Raw genomic sequence first — 12241 nt, 5'->3', positions numbered from 1 at the left:
TGACCCTTGACTGTGGTTCAGGTCATGATCTCAGGGTCATGAGATCCAGTTCTGCTTCAGGCACCACGCTCAGCCAGGAGTCTGCTTGAGATTCTTTCCCTTGTCCCTTCCCAACCTCCTCTACCTTTTTAAAATAGATAGATAAATCTTAAAAAAAAAAAAGACTTAAAAGGATCACTTGAAATAACACGTATATATTGAGCACTGGGTGATGTACGGAACTGCGGAATCACTGTATTGTACACCTGAAACTCATATGACACCGCATGTTAACTAGAAGTAAAAACTTTTAATAAAAGAAATAACATGTATACGGTACTTGTCTTATGGTATTTGCCCTACAAATATGCTATCGCTTCCCCAAGGCTGGAATAGGTAGTAAGCTCAACTCTTGAGACAAATCCATTTTTAAAAAATTCTCAAGAACAGTTTCATTTGCTATGGATGGATTTCAGGTCTTTAATAGGAGCTTATGTATTTTAGTCATCAAATACAACAAAAACAAATTAGTAAAATCAATTTTAAGAGTAGAATTTGAGATTTATTGTTTTCTACTAGAGGGATAAAATTTAATGCTTTTTATTTTTGTTATATGATTACCCTTAAGTTTGACACTTGTATTTATTTACTCCTTTTAATTTATTTAATTTATCAACATATTATCTTCCAAACAAAGCAAGGACTTTAACATACTTTATGTCCATTGGGACCATGACCAGTTTGATATTGTCTAGAAAATTCATCCTGGGTTGTTATACTTTTTCTCTTTTTTTCCCTTTGGTCATTTAGGTTTCAAACAATGATAACATTTGCTAAGTTATTTAATTGCCCTTGTACCTCCCGTATACCTGGCAGCATCCTCTTGGTTTATTTGTCCTCTTATTTGAACACTTCCCTTAAGAACATTTCCAGTGTTCTTTATATGGTAACTTCTCAGGCCTTTTGTGCCAGAGAATATCTTTAATACAGTCTCACAATTAGATTATAACATACAGTAGTTCTTTTTCTCTAATACTCTAAAATTATTATCCCATTGATGTAGACCCACTTTTTCTGTGGGAAAAGGTGATGTCAATATTATTCTTGTTCCTTTGTAGCTTGTTTACTCTGGAGATGCTTTGGGTATAAATATGATTCTTTTTCTATCACCTATCTGGCTTGACATGTAATAAAACTTTTCAATTCTGGGAATTTTATCATCATTATTATTTCAAACATAACTTACCAATAATTTTATTCTTCCCTTATTCTGGGACTCCTACTAACTGGCTGTTCACATTTCTACTTCAATGTTTCATCTCTCCCAGCTTGCATTTTATGTTACATTTTCTGCTACCTCCTGGGAGAAGTTTTTAACGTGATCTTCTGAGTCACTAATTTGTTCTTTGGGTGAATCCATGCTGCTATTTCTCCCATCTATTTATATATATATATATATATATATATATATTTCAACTATATATTATATATTACATATATTATATATATTATATCCCATCTGTTATTTCAAGTATGTTTTTACAGCTTTTCCACTGTATTCTTTTTAATGAATCCTTTTTCTTTATTCATAGTAATAATCTCTTCTACTGGTCTGTCTTTCCTCATCTCTTCTCCCTCTCTCCTTGAAAATAATAGCTTTATTGCCATTACAAATAATCACAACAACTTTATAAATGCTGTAAGATACTGAAGAAAGAATCGCAGAAACCTTAAGGGAAAGAAACGTGACATATTATTCCAAGCCAAACTGTCATTCAAATACATAGGCAACAGATAAGCAGCTTTGAACACAAAAGAATTCTGTGAATTCTTTTAGCAGGTAAATTTCGGCCTACCTGAAGATGAGTAGAGAAGCTGCAATGAAAGAACTGGCAGAGAGCGTTGGATGCACATTACTGTGGAACCAAGACAGAACACATGCAGTGACTATGGTGGAAGGTTAGAAATGATCTTGAAAGGATATAACTGACAAAAATTCAGAGAGGAAGGGGCACAAAGACAGGATAAGGTATAAACACGTTGTGGCATAAATGTGTTTCTTCACCTTTAATAGCTTGGACTACAAAGCTATCAAATCAAGTGAAAGAAGGATATTTAATAATGCGAAGTTTAACTCTAAGAAAATAAAACTATCAATTAAAACTAAGTGGGGGTAAAGGAAAGGGTAACGAAGTAGAAATATTCTAATTTTATCATTGCTCATAGTGGGGAATTCATCAACTCGACCTGAAGAAATACAAGATTAAGATAGTTACAGAAATATCAAAAAGACAAGAAATAACAAGTGTTGGTGAGGATGTGGGAAAAGAGAGATGCTTCTGCACTGTTGGTGGCAATGTAAATTGGTACGATCATTATGGAAAACAGTATGGAGGTTCCTCAAACAATTAAAAATAGAACTAGCATATGGTGTGGCTATTCTACTTCTGGGTATTTATCCAAAGGAAATGAAATCATTATCTCAGAAACATATCTGCACCCCCATGTTCATTGCAGCATTATTTACAATAGCCAAGACATAGACACAACATAAGGGTCTATTAACAGAGGAATGGATAAAGAAAATCTGTGTGTGTGTGTGTGTGTGTGTGTGTAATGAAATATTATTCGGTCAAGCAAAAAGTCAGGCAAGAAGTCTTGCCACTTACAACAATATGGATGGGCTTTGCGGGCATTATACTAAACAAAGTAAGTCAGACAGAGGACAAATACTGTATGATCTCAATTAAATGTGGAATCTAAAAAATGAAACTCCTAGATACAAAGAACAGATTGGTGGTTGCCAAGGGGAGGGGGGTGCGAAATGGGTGAAGGTTGTCAAAAGGTATAAACTTCCAATTATAAGATAAATAAGTCCTGGGGATATAATGCACAACATGGTGACTATATTTAACGATACTGTATCGAATATTTGAAAGTTGCTGGGAGAGTAGGTCTTAAAAGTTATCATCACAAGAAGAAAAAATTTGTAATTATGTGTGGCACCTGGGTGGCACAGTTGGTTGAGCAACAGACTCTTGGTTTCAGCTCAGGTCAGGATCTCAGGGTCATGAGATCGAGCCCTGGGTTGGGCTCCACACTCAGCGCAGAGCAGGCTAAGACTCTCCCTCCCCCTCAGCCCCTCCCCCTGTGCTCCCTCACACACTCTCTCTCTCTCCTCAATAAATAAACAAATGTTTTTTAAAAAATTATATGTGGTGATGGATGTTAACTAAACTTATTCTAATAATCATTTAGTGATATATGCATATACTAAATCAAATTATGTTGTGCACCTAAAACTAATACAATGTTATATGTCAATTGTATTTCATTTTTAAAAAGATAGTTACCTAAAATTACAAAGCTAAAAACTAGAATACAAATTTAAAATTTCCAAATTATTAGCAGAAACCCACACTCAACACAAAACAAACAGCAGGAGAAATCTGAATAAGATTGGTGGTTGAATCAATGACATTATCCTGGTTGTGACATTGTACTAAAGTTTGGCAAAATGTTACCATTCAGGGAAACTGGGTAAAGGGTATGCTAGATTTCTCTGTATTATGTCTTGCAAGAGCGTATGTCTACAATTATTCCATTAAAATTGCAATGAAAAAGACAACAAAACAAACAGTGCAAAAATACTTTAAAGCTAAAAAGAAGTAAAAAAACAAAATGTTGCAGAAACAGAGCCCCAAACCTCATATTAATTAATGTAAATGAGCAAGATTTAGATTTTAAGGTAAAGACTTTCAGATTGGCTCACAAAGCAAAAGGCAACAATGTGTTATAGTCCAGAGACACACCCAAAACAAATTAGCACTCTCATACTTCTTCACATTCCCTGACTTTTAGTGAATGCTATTTTATTTTCCGTTGTGAAAGTTTATAACATAGACATTTCGTTCTATAATGCTAGTTTCCCTAGTGTTTATTCCTAGCTCTATGTTTGAATTGGTATTGCAAATAACACTTCCAAACATCATTTCTAGTTCTTTATTTTGATTCTCTTCTTGATTCTATTTCTATCATTAAAATACTTTTTTCAAGAAAGGCTTATATAACAAAAGCAACAACAACAAGAATGATAGCAGTACAGAACAATTTTAACATTGGTTCAGCCCTCGCTATGCGCTGAGAACTGTGCCTAGATACTTTAAATTATCTCATTTAGCCCTCAAAACAACCTTGTCTTGAAACTATTATTATCTCTATTTTGTAGTTACTTATTCCTTAAACACGGTAATTTTGCTCTCTTCTAGGTTCTGTATTGAAAATTGCTTATCTACACCCCCCACCCCAGCATTTAAATTCTATCCTCAAGAATATAGAAGGTTATTATACCAAGGACCATGTCTTCATTTGAACTTGGCAAACAAAAGACCCCATCATCCTTACAGGACAGTGGGAGATTAAAGATAATAGCAATTTTTTTTTTATAATAGCAACATTTTGTTCTAGCACATTTGGGAGTTCCACAAAATAAGGCCTGAAAAATTGACTGTAGAGACCCTCCATTTACTGAAGAGCGAAAGGAGAGCTTGAGAAGGTAGCTCAGGACTGGAAGTAAGGTGTTCTCTTACTGAGTAGGATATAAGTGTAGCCAAAGGAAGATCATACTAGAACTTTAAAAGTACTCAAGTCTGAGTGAGCAATGAACAATGATTGCTTTATCTGAACTTGTAATTCTGAAGGAACAGGCTGAAAAAATACTGTTTTAAAAATTATTGGTAACTGGAAGCATCTCCAAATCCTGGAGCTTCTATACTTCTCCAGTTGTGGTAGTGGAGAAACAGGCACAAAATTCGTTTGTGTGGATTACCTTATTCTTAATTAATTGCGTCTTTCTGCACTGCTACTGGGGTATTTGAAGATTGGATAATTACTTTCTCCTTTCACTTTTCTTTAAAATACTAGTTATGGGAAAGTTCTTCCTCTTACTCATTCCCACCTCTCACTATTGTAAGTGGGTGTGTAGGTGGTAGTTAAATTCATCATTCACTCCATAGGTCGAAGACTACTGGAATGATGATAGACTGGATAGATGATAGATGAGGAATGGGCACCTCCTGGAAATTGCAATCTCCAAGATTAACTAAGAATCCTAAAAGCAAAACAATAAAGCATGGTGATTAAGAACAATGGGCTTGGGAGTCATAAGCTCAGGGTCAAAGGCAGGCTCTGCCATACAACCTATGCACCCCTGTGAGGATTAAAAGAGTTAATACAACTGAAGTACTTAGAAAAATGCCTGCCACACAGTATGTGCTCAAGAAAAAAATTAATGGTCCTAGGCTTTTATCTCCAGGTGCTGAACATGACTGTGTATTGGTTCCTGGGACGCATTTCATGTTTTCCAATTAGTGGTACAGAGCAGACCCTTAAATATGCTATACGGCCTCCAGCAATCACAGGTGTCCTTGAAACATTGGTTTTCTTCTTAGTGATGAGGCACAAGGTGAAACAACTTGCCTTTAATTTTGGATGGAGTATCCCAACATACCCCAGATCTTTTCACGTTCTATCCATCGGATAATTTCTCTAAAGTGGAAGGCTCCCGTATTTCACAGGATTATCTCTTTGCTTTGCTCCCTTCATGGGAAACTTCACAAAGTACCCTGCGTACTTGTGGCTTTTAGTTCTCCAGAGCCTTTGGTATGATGCCAGCATTCTTGCAAAGCAGCATGCTGTCCTTTGGAATGGAGATGGAGTCGGGGACACTGCAGAGTTCCAGAGCCCCATTTGATTGTGGGGGCTCCCAGGCTCTGTTACTGATTCATCAACCACCTGACTTACCAGCCTCTGGCTTAGTTTTTTCTGTTTGTGAACTCGAACAAGGTTGCTTTGTGGAAGAGGCCAAGAGAAAGGTTGGGGAAAGACCCGGAATGGGTGGAGCATCATAACAGTATGGGATATCCCGTGGTGTCAGAGAATAGCAAAAGTCTTGGAGGACAGGTGCAGCACAACCAGGGTCCACGCTGTACATAAAACCCAGCGTTCCCAGCAGATTGAATCTGTTTATATTCAGTTTTAAAAAGTGGCAATGGGGGTGGGGGTGGTAAGGAACAAGCAAACAGACTAAAAAAGAAACCATCTTATTCCCTTTTTTATGCAGCTTCTGGAACCCACTCAAGTGGTAAGACATCCTATTCCAAGGAAGAGAAATGCTTTTCATTACTTGGCGATAAGCTGGATTGACAATTTATTAGCATCTACTTTAACATCCCAGGCATCTCATGTAATGACAGGAGAGGTTGATCAACATTTATGGAAAAACATTTAGGAACTTCCATAAATTTGTGTTTCCTGTACAGAGCACTGACAATCCGGAGATGTAATGACGATTTTGAAATCTGGGTTTAGGAATTCCTTTGAAATCGGTCCAGGCTTGTCAGTGCCTTTGAAAAGCATATGGCTAAAGGCAGCAATGATAATAAAAACCCAAGGAGGCACAGCTCAATCACTCAGTTGCTTTTCTCCCCCACCCCCAGCTGCCTTTGCTATCCGTCCATTACATGCTCTCCGGGCCATTGGCAGGAAATCTGTAAATGTCAATATGAGGAGTTTCTGGTGCGTTATTATAGCAGGCAACATTATTGTTTTTTTTCTCCTTTAAAAAATATCTTGGCAAGATACCTGAGACTCTGGAATGGGCCGCCAAATCTCAGTAGGATTCCAGATGGTTGAGATTTCGGCTCCTGATGCCCTGATGTCTCCCCCTCCCTCCCCTCTTAGATATTTTCATTTGTGTTCTCCTCAGAGATAAATATTTTTATGTCAACCAGCCTCAATAGTGGTCATTATTGAACATTTCCATGTTACCTTGGAGGTGAATGAGCTCAGTCACGTACACTCATGAGGTCCAGCCTTCATCTCTCCTCTTTGTGGGCTCCCCTTACCCCTTTCAGCAGCCTCCCCCCCTCCCTCTCCCACTGAGGTGTCCTGTGAGGACCTGACCTACTAATGCTCCCGCTTTCTTCCCCCATTTACCTGGCGGGCCCCTAATTTGTGCTCAAGCTCTGGCACGGTGGTGTGTGAGCTGCTCTGTGATCCTGCCCTGACCTCGGCGGTCTGGGTGCCTGCCCTGCTCTGGGCTCCCGCGGCGCCCCATGTTGTCCTCCATTGCAGGAAGAGAATGTAGCAGCCACACATGGAGACTTCAGGCTGACTGCGCGCAGCTCCGGGCTCTGCCTCTTGCTCTTCTGTGGGACCTCAGGCAGGGCACCTAACCTCTCTAAGCCTCAGCCCCCTCTGAAGACGGGGAATACTAAAACTATCCGAGCATGAGGGTTGGGAGGACTAAACAAGGCAAAGCGCTCCCAGGGTTGGCATCACACCTGCACATAGCCATTGTTCCACGGACACGTCGCTACTGTCGTCGTTATTCTAATAGAACTTCATTTCCACTGTTGGGTGGGGGTCTGTCTGCCATGTTGGATGGTAAATTCCTTGAGAGCAGGGATTACAGCTTTGTCACCTCTGACTCTCAATCCCTAACTCAGCAGGTATTAATCCATTCTGCTCAAACTGTATTTATTTGTTTAAGTGGGGCCCATTGGAAGGACTGTGCCCTAAACAAAGGGTGTGACTCTAATTGGGGACACTTCAGTTATATATAAAGCAGGGATATTTCTACTACTTTACTCATATGTCCCTTTTTCCCCCCTAAGGAAGGGAATACCACATTATTGGTCCTTTCTGAGAGAGGAGTAGTTGCTCAAAGCCTTGGACATTCCTGAGCCACGTTGCCCTGGTGGATACAGCCACTGTAACTTGTCAACAGGTGGGAGTTTGAGCTCTGTTCTTTTACTCCCTGCCTCCCTGCAGTGAGCAGCGCAGGTTTGACTGTCCTTCTGGTCAACTTTCCTGTTCTATTTTCCTTGCCTGGACCTGTGGGAGGGAGGAGAGTGTGTAGACCCCGCAGGCTCAATTATCCTCAGTTAGGAAGAAATGGCATAGGAAGCACCTCCTAGATTTTCAGAACTAAGCCTCATGCTCCAGCCCAGAAAAGCCCTACCTTTTGGCACGTGACCTCTACTTGAGCACTGCTAATAATGTGATGCTGTGTTTCCCACTTCTATGTATAGCTCAGGGAACCTCAAGATAGAGAAGGAACACATACTATAATTCAGACACCAAAATCCTACCCCACATTGAAATAGGGGATATGTGGGATAGACCTGGCTACCCTCACGAGCATTTTAAGAGTACATATCCCTGCCAGGGACTACAGAAAGGATGGCAACATTAATCCAGACACTCTTGGGACATTCTGAGAGAGTTCTTGAAATGGGCCAGAGCAGGGGAGTTTTCATGTTACTCTCTACCTGTCTGTTCTGATTAGATCAGTTATGATGAGCCCATGTGGCTCTGACAGTAAAAAGGATGCAATTGAAAGCAAAGAGGTATTTTCCAGTTGGGTAACAGTGAATAGGAGGTAGGGCAGGGAAACCACCTCTTCTCTCCTTCTTTGAGTCCTACTTCAAGAGTCCTTCCTTCCATATTCTGCTTCCCCCTTTGACCCACACTATCTTCTCCTCCAGAACCCTCTCCATTTCTAAGTAAATAGCCCTTGGCTGGAAGTCAGGTGTCCTGGATTCTTGCCCAGCTCTGCTCCTAACTCACCAGCCAGAGGACCTTAAATCCTTAACTTCTCTGAGTCAATTTCTCATCTGGAAAGCAGGTACAAATACTTAGCTTTTAGGAGACTGTCAGGTCATCAGGGTAAGCCCTAATCCAACTTGACTGTTGTCCTTATAAAAATGGAAAACTTGGACATAGAGACAGAGATATGCATGGAGGTAAGACAGTATGACTACCCTCATGAGAACACAGGGAGAATACAGCCACCTACAAGCCAAGGAATGCCTGAGGCTACCAGAAGCTAGGAGAAAGGCCTGGGCAGATCGTTCCCCAATTCCTTCAGAGGGACTATGGGCCTGCTGATACCTCAATTTCAGACTCTGGCCTCCAGAACTGTGAGACAATGCATTTCTGTTGTTCTGAGCTGCCCAGTTCGTGCCACTTTGTGATGGCGGCCCCAGGAAACGAATATTGCATTAAATGTCCTCAAGATTTATGACTGTGGCCGGGTATTCTGTTACTGCCAAAAACATTGCTAACTGATATACCTGAGATGTATACACAGTAGTGTTAGTTATTTATTGCTGTATAACAAATAACTCCCAAAACTTAGCAACTTAAAACAACAACAAAAAAATTTATCTCATACAGTTTCTATGTGTCAGGCATCCAGCTTCAGTGGGTAGTTCTTGCTCCGGTGAAAGCCTCATGAAGTTAAAGTCAAGATGTTGGCCTGAAAGCCCAGCTGAGGCTGGAAGATCCACTTCCCTCAGGACATGAACATGGGTAAGACTCTATTCTAGGGGCTATGATCCTTGTGTCTTTTGGTTCCATTTTATTTATTTATTTATTTATTTATTTATTTATTTATTTACCTATCTATCTACCTATTTATCTATCTATTTATTAAAAGATTTTATTTATTTACTTGGGAGAGAGAGTATAAACAGGTGGAAAGGGAAGAGAGAGGGGAGAGGCAGACTCCCTGCTGAACAGGGAGCCTGACTCGGGTCTTGATCCCAGGACTCTGGGATCATGACCTGAGCCGAAGGCAGGTGCTTAACTGACTGAGCCCCTTTGGTTTCATATTCTAGATCCTCCTACAAGACAGGATACAACTGGCCCAACCTGGACCAGTTCTTCTCTAGACTAAATCGGACTTTGGTGAGAAGTCCCAAGTCCTTCTTCCCCTGGCCCCATCCTCCTCTTTTCTACTTTTCTGCTCACACCTACCCACCCTGTCCATGCTTTCACCCTACCCCAGGCTTCAGACTCCAGGTTCCGCTCTGACAGAGGCCCTGGTGGTCAGTGTCTTAGAGGCTACATTGTCTTGGTGGCAGGTGGGGCCTTCTTACAGTACTTGGAAGTCCAAATAACTATAGATCTTGCAGATTCCTCAAAGTAAAACGTTTACAAGACAGACCGTTGTTTTACGAATTCAAATCACCTCCCACAGTTCATTTTTATTCTAGGGACCCTCTCCCCAACAACAGTGAAGAGGGACTAAGGGGTTCCACGGCCCATATCATTTTTTATCCCCAAGTCTGGGCGAGTGTCTTATGACTCCTTCTTGCTATCTGGAACTGGGAAACAGAGATACCAACTCCGCTGGGATGAGTGACTAATGGCAGCATGTGTCACTTCCCGCAGCACCCTCTAAGTTATGAGCCTCGAAGGAGAATGTCACTCACCAGCCATTTTGCTCCGTGGCAGAGGCTGAGGGAAAAACACTAATCAGTATTGGAGAGGAGGTGGGTAGGGGGTGCGGGGTGGGGATCTCTTAGCCACCCTGATCCTATCCTAGAAGAAAGAATTTCTGGAATGTGACAAAGGAAGTTATATCCAAATTGGTGGGTGATGGCTTCAAGATGAATAATATCTCAGCTATATTTGAGCTCCTCTTAAACATAGAAAATTATGCTGCAAGAAATAGCATTTAATCTGAGCTTTAGTCTCTGCCAAGTGAGGCCATTTAAGGATGTTTTTAAAATGTTAAGCCCGCCAAAGCAGATTTGCCCTATCAGTGACAAGGAGGGCAGATGAGAAAGTGATATAACAGGACAGGCTTCCAATTCCAAACCTGATTTGGATACGGCTTGTAAAGTCACCCTGGGTGGGGCACAAGGAAGGGATGACAGGCGGGACCACATAATTAGATGTGAATTACTGCCAAGCGCCTAGTTTTGTTTTGAGCAGTGAGTTTGTGGGTGCTATTACATTATTAAAAGCAACTAAATAAAAGCAAGTTATAAATGAGGATGAGGGGTGGGACAGAAGAGCCCTCAGCAGCTCCAAGTTCCTATCTTTTAAGTAGGATTTTTTTTTTAATGCTTAGAAAATACTGGACTCACCAAAGAGTAAATATGTCCATAATCCTATCATGTTTGGGATACAGAGATTATAAATGTCCCTCCCCCACCCCTGCAAGTCCAGGAGTTCTCAGTAGGTTGGGGACAGGTACTTCCTAACTGATAAAATGGCAATATAACAGGGAGATCTTCAGCTTCCTCAACTCTGTCAATCCACTTGGTGAAAATACCCCTTTAAAGTCTCTCTCTCTCTCTTTTTTAAGATTTTATTGTTAAGTAATCTCTACAACCCAACGTGGGGCTCAAACCCACAACCCCAAGATCAAGAGTCACATGCTCTGCCAACTGAGCCAGCCAGGCGCCCTTCCTTTAAATCTTCAAAAGTGTTTACACATATAGAACTTGTCATGGTATGAGTTCAAGTGATGATCAAAGGGAATAGACCCAGAATCTGGAACTTCCGGGAGCTTGCAACCTAGGTATGATTAGGAAAGACTGGAACACCAGTTATTAAATAAATACACAGAGGTAAAGAGGTCACTTTCATTTGGTTCAAGCAAAAGAAAAGAAAGAAAGAAAGAAAGAAAGAAAGAAAGAAAGAAAGAAAGAAAGAAAGGCAGGCACCTGGGTGGCTCAGTCGGTTAAACATCTTCCTTCGGCTCAGGTCATGATCCCAGAGTCCTGGGATTGAATCCCACATCAAGCTCCTTGCTCAATGGGGAGTCTGCTTCTCCTTCTCCCTCTGTGATCTCTCTTGCTCTCTCTCTCTCAAATAGATAAATAGCTTTAAAAAAAAAAAGAAAGAAGGAAGAAAGGAAGGAAGGGAGGAAGGAAGGGAGAAAGAATGAACGAAAAGAAAAGAAAAAAGAAAAGAGAGAAAAAGGTGAAGGACATTTAATGGGTAGTGGGTAAACTGTGGGGCCAGACGTAATCTGGGCCCTGGTGGCAGGTGGTGCAGACAGACACGCACCGTGTCCCTGTGCATGGAGCAACGAGCCCCAGGCCGGGCGCTGACAGGGCTGCACAACTACTGAGAACCGGTGCCTGGCCTCAAGGAGTTGGGAGTCTCCTTGGAGAGATCGGCCTGTACGCCAATAGCTATTTTATACAAAAACTCAAAATCTGACTTCGATTTCAAAAATGGCAGGGGACAGCGGTGAGCCCAGAATGTTGAGTAAGAAAGGGAAAATTTGAATACTCTGAGACTCTGCGTCACCCTGTGCTGGGACCTGGAGGAAGAGCCAGGCAGAGTGTCACTGGACATGTCACTGAGTGACAGCGGGCTTTGAGAAGAGACAGGAATACTGTATGTTTGACGGCTCAGAGAGGGTGGGTGAGAAGCAAGGACAAGGAGCACGAGGAAG

Source organism: Ailuropoda melanoleuca, chromosome 4, assembly GCF_002007445.2.
Source record: "Ailuropoda melanoleuca isolate Jingjing chromosome 4, ASM200744v2, whole genome shotgun sequence".
NCBI classification, from domain to species: domain Eukaryota; kingdom Metazoa; phylum Chordata; class Mammalia; order Carnivora; family Ursidae; genus Ailuropoda; species Ailuropoda melanoleuca.
This window is presented reverse-complemented; position numbering follows the sequence as displayed.